At 40.1% G+C, this 7,080-nt stretch overlaps 1 pseudogene; it reads left to right on the top strand.

Annotated features, from left to right (window-relative positions):
• Positions 1 to 3,195: 3,195 nt before the first annotated feature.
• Positions 3,196 to 6,116, top strand: LOC132237605 (ATP-dependent RNA helicase DDX54-like; annotated as a pseudogene).
• The last annotated feature ends 964 nt before the right edge of the window (positions 6,117 to 7,080 follow it).

Genomic DNA, 7,080 nt, shown 5'->3' with positions numbered 1-7,080 from the left:
GTGTGTAATGGGTACACTTGAGGAAGATTACAGCAGCAGGAACCAGCATTAAACCTCTGTTGGAATCATGAAGGATATAAGTAAGTAATTAAATAGTGAGGAATTAAATTCAGTTATATACATATTAAAATTTTAAGAAGCAACATAAACAACATTATCCAGAAAAGAAATAAATAACATCCATAATATATTTTATATTCAGTCATGGCTGCCACTTAAAATAAATGCTAATGAAAGAACTGCATTATTCTAATTATATTTTTGGAACACTACCTGAGAAAGTCTCTAAGCTGACCAAAAACCCAAACGCCAAAAGCATGCAATTTTTTTCCTGACACATACACACACCTCCCTAACACAGCGATAGTTTACAATCAAGGGACAGCAAGACAATTTTTAGGTGACTTACCCAGCATCATACACAGCTGATATATGTTCTAGTATTTGAAGTTCAGTCCTTCTCATTCTAACGTGAGTGCAAGCTTGAAGGAGACTTCAGAGATTATCCATCTTGTACCTGCAACATAGAATTAGCCCACTTACCGCGTCAATAGTCTACGAATTATTCTGGATACTTGCTTAGGAGAATGACAGTTAAAACAAAATTAATGGAAGTATTACCATATGGAGTTCTTTCTCAAATTTTCTTAATGTTAAGAATAAGTTAGCACTTTGTAAATTATGATTGATTTAGGCAAGTGAAAATGAGTTGAATAATGTAACTATTTTAGAAAGGAATTCAAGAACAAGGAAAATTGTTTTAAATATAACTTGATTGGATCCTGGAACAGAAAAAGGACAATTATGGAAAAACTGTTGAAACCCAAAAAGAGCCTGTATTTTAGTTTAATAGTACTGTACCAATGTTTATTTCTTAGGCTGACAAACACACCCTTGTAATGTGGGATGTTGATGTTAGGGGAAGGAGAGTGAAGGAAAGTGAAGAGGAAATCTCTGCAAAGACTTTGCAACTTTTGTGCAGATCTAAAATTATTCCAAAATAAAGGTTATATAAAAAGAAACAAGAGGATACTGCTACATCTCATGGAACCCAAGTAGTTGAAATACCCCACCAGGAATTAGAACCATAAAAGAAGAAAAATTGTGCAGATGATCATATGCAAATGTTCAACTTCACTAACAATCAAAGAAACAAAAATGAGATATAATGTACTTACTGGTATTAGCCAATTTATAATGATAACCAATGTTGAGTATATTTTGGAAAATTATCCTTTTGCACGCTGTGAAGGATATTTATCATATCAGGATATTTATATTACTGGTAATAGAAACTTACCTCACACTAGGAAAAGAGGCAACCTTTTAGCTCTGAAATCTGAAAAATTCAAAGTTAGGTCAAGCTTCAAGTGAGGTTTGGTTCTAGTGTATAACAATCCAGGTTATTTCTGTCTCTCCTCTCTGCTTTCTTTGGTGTTCATGGTACCTAAAATTTACTCCCCATATAGCACAAGACTGCCAGCTGTTCTCATGGTGGTCAGTAGTCTTCCTCCTTTCCATTAAAAAGTCAAGAGAATAATTTCCCCACTCATTCTGAAAAAGTAAGTATTTCTCACCTTAATGGCCTGAGTTAAGTTATGGGTCCATCTCTGAACCATTCACTCTGTCTTGGGAAATGGTTTCAGGGATGGTGCTAATCCCTCTAAAACCGTCTGGATGAGAGTATCAGAGAGGAGGTCCATCGAAGAAAGTGGAGATTACTATTCCCAAGAAGGAGAGGGATAAATTAAACTTCCATAGAAGCCTTTTTAAGATAGGAACTTTCAAACAATTTTAGCTTTTTAATTTATTTCCAGTAATCAAAGTTATACAAAAAAGGAATTGTGCACAGAGATGTTTTGGTAATTTTATGCAAAAAAAAGTTTGAAATAATCTTAATTTCCAGCAATAGTATGTTTGTTACATAGATTACAACATACTCTTCAATGGACTAAACATCATATTTTCAAATAATATTCTTAAATATGCTTTTATTAATTTTTAGAGAGAGAGAGAGGAAAGAAGAGGGATATAGAGATAGAAACATCGATAAGGAACATCATCCATTAGCTGCCTACTGCACTCCCCCTATTGGGGACCAATCGCACAAGCCCAGCTTATGCCCTGACCAGGAATCAAACCAACAGCCTTTTGGTTTCTGGGTCAATGCACAATGACTGAGCCACACCAGTAGGGCTCAAAGAATATTTACTGACATGTGAATAAAAGTCATACTGCACGGGAAAGTTCTACAAATAATTATTGATAACTTACCATGTGCCAGCCACTGAGCTATATCAGTGAACAAAATAGACCAGGATTCCTGATCTCCTGGGATTAAATGAAAAAAATATATATATAAAGAATACAAACCAATGTTTTTAAACACCAACATTCTCAAATGCATGCACACACAAATGTCTGTGAAAAACAACATTTTCATATGCCTGCATACACAAATATCTGCAAAATTATGCATGAATATGTTAAAAGTAGTTTTCTCTGACTGGTGGTTTAAATGAGATGTTTTTGTTTCTTTTTTGTCTTTTACTATATTTTCTAAATTGTCTACCATAAACATGTGTTGCCTTTTAAACCAGAAAATAAATAACAAATTTGCTATGTTTTAAAATAGTGAATATTGGATTTTTTTGGTATCTTGGCATTTGCAGAATACCTTTTAAGTATTTAATTCCTTTCTTTCTACTCTTACAGATTTGGGAATTGGATAGTGAGAAAAGAAGGGAACTTATTTTTCTACACCAAGATCTAATTCCATTTAATTTGCTCAAATCAAACGTTACTGAATCAAATTTATTTATTTTCATAAATGTTGATGATGAATTTTTATTTCCCAAGGTAGAACTGCATTTTTAGATTTATGTAAACACAAGAGTAAATGGAAGGAATGGACATTACCTATTTTTATTATTTAAGATATGATTGCTGAGAGAATTACTCGTTCGCATTTTAGAATTCCCACTGCATGAACTTCTGTCATGTGTTAAAAATAACCCCAATACTGTCCAAGACATTCTGTATTAACCTTGGTGTGTGAATTCCAAAGTCATTCCCAGGGGAGAGATGTTTCTAAAGCCATTTCCCATGAGAAAACAAAGCATCTGACTTTTGGTGATATGAAAAATAAAATGTCTACTCAAATAGCCAACTTTTCTGTTTTAACTATTCACTAGCATGTCAACAGTGGTAACAACCTCCTTGGTATGGATGGGCTTAAGGTAAGTATTTTGAGGAGGGTTGCTCTGTGGAATTGATTCCTATACACAGTTCACATGATGTATTAAGCTGAATGTGATTGACTTTGACCTTTTAGGCTTGATCAAACAAGACTATAAAGGTTCTTTGGAACTTGTTGAGTGATGAGTGAATTCAAATGGACTCCCAGGAGTGTCATCATTAAGTTACTACTTACTCACATAGTGAACAAAAATCTCTGAAATTCTTTTATAATCAGAGAAATTTAAAATGGTTTCATGCACATGAGGTGTTCTCTAAACATGATGACATCCTAGTCTGAAGGATTAATGACTCCCTCCTAAGTCCCAGAAGGTTCTGTTGCAACACTGACCTACGATTTACTCAAGAAAGAAATATGAAACAATTTTCTCACTAGATTCCAACAGTTGTCCTTTCACTATTTTTTAAACACCATTTAAGAGTCTTGATTCATCAAAATAAATATCAGGTATGTCAATTATTTTCATGAAAGGACACCCAATGAAATTATACAAGTATCAGATATCTCTCATTCCCAAATGTTTCTTTAGATCTTGGGTAATAAAGATATTTCTGCTATATCACATATACATAACCACTCAGTATGGATGACTGCTCAAATACATGGACTGAACCCATCACTTCCAGAGAGTGAAGAATTCATTTTAAGAAAATTAAGGCAGCCTTGTTTTTCTGTAAGAGATTTAACTTCTTTCAGAACATGCGATTATTAAATGACAGAGGCCAATAACAGTACAACATCTGCTCTACAGCAGATATTTTCTGCAAAAAGAAATAACTGGAAATAATATTAGATATAAACAGATTTAATTGATCCCTAACACAGTTTCAGAAGTTTTATTTATATCTTTTATGACTTTCTCAAAGATTTGAAACTTTTAATAAACTCTAATTTCAAATAAGATTTGGAGAATAAACTTAAGTGTTGTTATTTTTAAAAGACAAACATGTTCCAAATTCAAGGTCCATAGCACAATAGCAATAAAAGAAACGTCTTAAATGTTATTTTTAAATTCTTTGTAAAACATCTTAACAATACTGCTCAATCGACAGTTAAACACAGAAATACATGCTGATATTCATGGCTCAGTATTAAGAAACTGATTCTGCAGAAAATCACGAAGATCTTCTAATGCTTAATACAAATTTCAGTGTACAAGTAGGAAAAACTCTAAAATAAATGTCTACTCTGGCAGTCCAAATCACAAATTTTCCTTTTACTGTTGTAACAGAATATGCTAATCCTATATAATAAAAGGCTAATATGCAAATCGACCTAAAAGCAGAACTACTGGTGGCTATGATGCACTGTGGCAGCCAACTGGCCAGATCCCCTGATCAGCCCCTCCCCAACCAGACCGCCCCCATTGCCTCCCCCCAGGTGTTGAGCGGCTGCCCCATCCCCCCCCACACACACACACACTTGGTCTCTGTGGGCCAAGGCTGCTCCAGCGGGTGAGCTGCACCCACATCTACAGCTCCTGGACCAGATGGCCCACAAGATCAACCTGGCCAGGTTCACCCACGGCAAGTGCTCCACCTCATGGTGACTGACCTGGCGGCCCAGGGCCTGGACATCCCGCTGCTGGACAACGTCATCAACTTCAGCTTTGCGGCCAAGGGCAAGCTCTTCCTGCACCACGTGGGAGTGGCCAGGCTGGCCAAAGTGACCCAACCTACTCCTTGGTGGCCCCAAATGAGGTCCCCTAGCTGCTGGACCTGGACCTGTTCCTGGGCCGTGACCTCACCCTCGCCCGCCCCCACGAGGAGCCCTCAGGTGCAGTGGGCGTGGAAGGCTTGCTGGGCCGGGTGCCACAGAGCGTGGTGGATGAACGACAAGGACTGCGGCCTGAGGAGCACCCTGGAGGCGTCGCTGCAGCCGTGGGGCCTGGGCCGCGGGGCCGACAACGCCCAGCAGCAGTATGTGCGCTGGCGGCCGGCATCCTCGCCAGATTCCATCAAGCGGGCCACGGAGCTGGACCTCACGGGGCTGAGCCTGCACCCCCTCTGCAGCGGCTGAGGCTGGTGGACAGCATCAAGCAGTACAGCTCGCTGGCGACCATCTTTGCGATCAACGCCTCCAGTCGGACCCTGAGCAGCGAGGTGATGCGGGCCAAGCTGCAAGGCCATCGCCAGCTTCGAGCAGGGCAGCAGGGGCTGCCCAGGGTGGCAGGCGGAGTGGCCTGGGACAGAGGAGGAGGAGGCGGAGGAGGGGGCAAGCATGGAGGACGTCGTCACAGCGGCCGTGGGCCTGAAGCAGCAGCCAGGACCTGAGCGGGGAGCCAAGAGGTGGAAGGAGGAGGCCCGGCCGCTGGACCAGGATTTCTATGTCCCCTATCGGCCCAAGGACTTGGACAGTGAACAGGGCCTGAGCATTGGTGGGGACGGGTCGCCTTTGAGCAGCAGGTGGCTGGCGCTGTCCTGGACCTGATGGGGGACGAGGCCCAGATTCTAACCAGGGGCCGGCAGCAGCTCAAGTGGGACCGGAAGAAGTGTACAAATGGGAAAAACTCTAAAATAAATGTCTACTCTGGCAGTCTAAAATCACAAATTCTCCTTTCACTGTTGTAACAGAATATGCTAATCCTATATAATAAAAGGCTAATATGCAAACCGACCCAACAGCGGAACTACTGTGGCGGTTTGTGGGACAGTCAGGACAGGAGGACAAGAAGATCAGGACAGAAAGTGGTCACTACATCAGCAGCTCCTACAAGCGGGACCTCCACCAGAAGTGGAAGCAGAAACAGAAAAGCGCCCTACGCTCAACACTGAGCCCCCGCCGCCAGGAGTCGGCCCTGTTGGGGTGCTGTTTTGACCCAATCCGGTCAGGGCATGTGCAGGAGCCAAACAATTGATGTATCTTTCTCACATCCATGTTTCTCTCTGTCTCTTGCCTTCCCTTCTACTCTAAAAGTCAATGAAAAATGTCCTCAGGTGAGGATTAACAAAAGAAACAAAATATGCATACATATACACATACATAAATACATGAATATGGGGGAGTTGGGGGGCAGGGCCCCACAGGTGCATAAATTTTGTGCACTGGGCTTAAAGTTAATAATAAAACGTACAATTGTTTGGCTTTATTATAATAAACCTTTTAAGATCAAGAATAGGGTGAACTAAACTAATAAACAAATAACTCACTGTTAAGTATCTGCTAGGATTGGTATCATTCCTGAAAAGCAAATTAAACTGCCTGGGGCCTTGATATTCAGGAAATGCACTCAGGAGCAATTCAAGTTAATCTGGATTTTGCACCTGGACTTATCAAATTCTGTTATTTATAGACTTCCACCCAGAAATATATTTAGCTCTAGAAAAGCTTTAACTTCAGGCTCTTCTATGTGCCAGGGCCTGTTTCAAGGCCCTTGAATGAAATAGCAATGTTTGACATGGTGATATGTTTTCAATACTTTAGCTGTGACCTATTAAAACCTTTCCACATGGACTTCTCCATCACACTTCTCCTTACACGAGGTCATGTTGAAGGGGCCATGGACATTTTGGTGATCTGGCTAAGAGATTTGCAGTTAGGATCCCTTTGGTTTGTTTTGGTGGGATATATTCATGAAGCTTGCAGTCACTCTCATGTATAGTTAAATATTTGTTAACTATCTCAGTGTACAAAAGGTGTCCAGGAACTATCCAACTGCTATAACTCAGCCAGCATAGAGGCACAACGATTCAAAATACAAGGAAATGATACAAAATGTCCTCGGGCATCTGGCACTGGAAATATGTGGGCAATAAAAAAGGAACAAGCCTTAATGTGGATGGAGTATCGGCCAGATGATGGAAGGGTCATGGATTTGATTA

The sequence above is a fragment of the Myotis daubentonii genome, chromosome 6, assembly GCF_963259705.1.
Source record: "Myotis daubentonii chromosome 6, mMyoDau2.1, whole genome shotgun sequence".
Lineage (NCBI taxonomy): Eukaryota > Metazoa > Chordata > Mammalia > Chiroptera > Vespertilionidae > Myotis > Myotis daubentonii.
This window is presented reverse-complemented; position numbering and strand designations above follow the sequence as displayed.